This window comes from Austrofundulus limnaeus, unplaced genomic scaffold (genome assembly GCF_001266775.1).
Source record: "Austrofundulus limnaeus strain Quisiro unplaced genomic scaffold, Austrofundulus_limnaeus-1.0 Scaffold737, whole genome shotgun sequence".
Classification (NCBI taxonomy): domain Eukaryota; kingdom Metazoa; phylum Chordata; class Actinopteri; order Cyprinodontiformes; family Rivulidae; genus Austrofundulus; species Austrofundulus limnaeus.
In genome coordinates this window covers 113,842-115,278 of record NW_013953139.1, presented here as the reverse complement: position 1 = coordinate 115,278, position 1,437 = coordinate 113,842, and the positions used below count along the sequence as shown (strand labels likewise).

General features: G+C 40.4%; 1 protein-coding gene across 1 annotated transcript in view; it reads right to left on the bottom strand.

The window, feature by feature from the left end:
- The window catches only part of LOC106532239 (integrin alpha-5), a gene marked incomplete in the record, with an annotated part of 81,050 nt that overhangs the window by 54,158 nt on the left and 25,455 nt on the right, over positions 1-1,437 (bottom strand).

Below are 1,437 nucleotides of genomic sequence, written 5' to 3'. Positions count from 1 at the left end.
TGTTCGTACGAACCCATTGTACTAACAAAAGTAAGAGAAATTTAGGATAAGAACACGAACATGTTCTTGCATGAGGCCCAATGACTCAATTTGAAGTTGATGAATTTGGTAATGAAACAGCTTCTAATAAATCTGTACAGGGTCATGTTTCCCTCTGTGTTCCATCATCTTTCCTTTTAACAACACTCAGTAAGTGTTTGTGAACTGAGGACACTGGTTTTTGAAGCTCTGYAGYTGAATTCTTTCTATTCTTACTTCATGAACAACWTCAGTTRCTCAACAGTCCAGGGTCTCTTCATAAAGCTCCACATATTTKSACYRGGAGAGACAGGTCTGGACTGCAGGAGGACCAGTCTAGTTCCTGCACTCTTTTACTRTGAAGCCACAGTGATGGAACACATGCAGACTGTGTCTCATGTCTTCCTGAAATCAGCAAGACGTCCCTGAAGGTGGAGCTTGGATGGCAGCAAAACCTGGATGTAGCTTTCAGCATTAATAATGACTTCACAGGTGTGACACTAATACACATCCATACCATCAGAGAGGCTGACTAATACACTTCCATACCATCAGAGAGGCTGGTTAATACACCTCCATACCATCAGAGAGGCTGACTAATACACCTCCATACCATCAGAGAGGCTGGTTAATACACCTCCATACCATCAGAGAGGCTGGTTAATACCTTTTGAACTTTGTGCTGATAATAATCCAGACAGTTCTTTTTCACTGTCCTGGAGGACACCATGTCCATGATTTCTTAAAAACAATCAGAAATGTGGACTGGTCCGACCACAGGACACTTTTCCTCTTTGTGTCAGTCCATCTCAGATGATCGGGTCCAGAGAAGTCGGCCGTGTTTCTGGGTGTTGGTATCTAACTTTATGATAGAGCTTTAACTTGTAGCTGTAGAGATGAACTGTGCTCACTGATGATGGTTTTCTGAAGTCTTCCTGAGCACCTGTGCAATCGTCTGTTACAGAATGATGTTTTTAAYGCAGAGCTGCCTGAGGGGTCAATGGTCACMAACATTCAGTGTTGGTTTTCAGTCTTGCTGCTTGTAGAGATTTGTTCAGATTCTCTGAAGCTCTGATGATATTATCGACTGTAGATGATTAAATCAATAAATTCTCTAATTGTTCATTGAAAAAAGGTTGTTCTTAAACTGTTGTATTGTTTGTTCACACAGTTGTTCACAAAGTGGTGAACCTCACCCCATCCTAGATCATGAACGACTGAGMCTTTCAGGGATGCTCCCTTTAAACCTAATCATGACACTGACCCGTTTCCACTTAAGGAGTAACTTACCCCAAAATTAATTTTTTTAGCTGATAAACTGTCTAGAATGTCTCTAAAATGTTATATAGTACTGTTTCTGTGCTAATTTTGATGTTTTTGTGCGTATTTGTTCAAATCTGTAATATTTGGTCTAAAAAC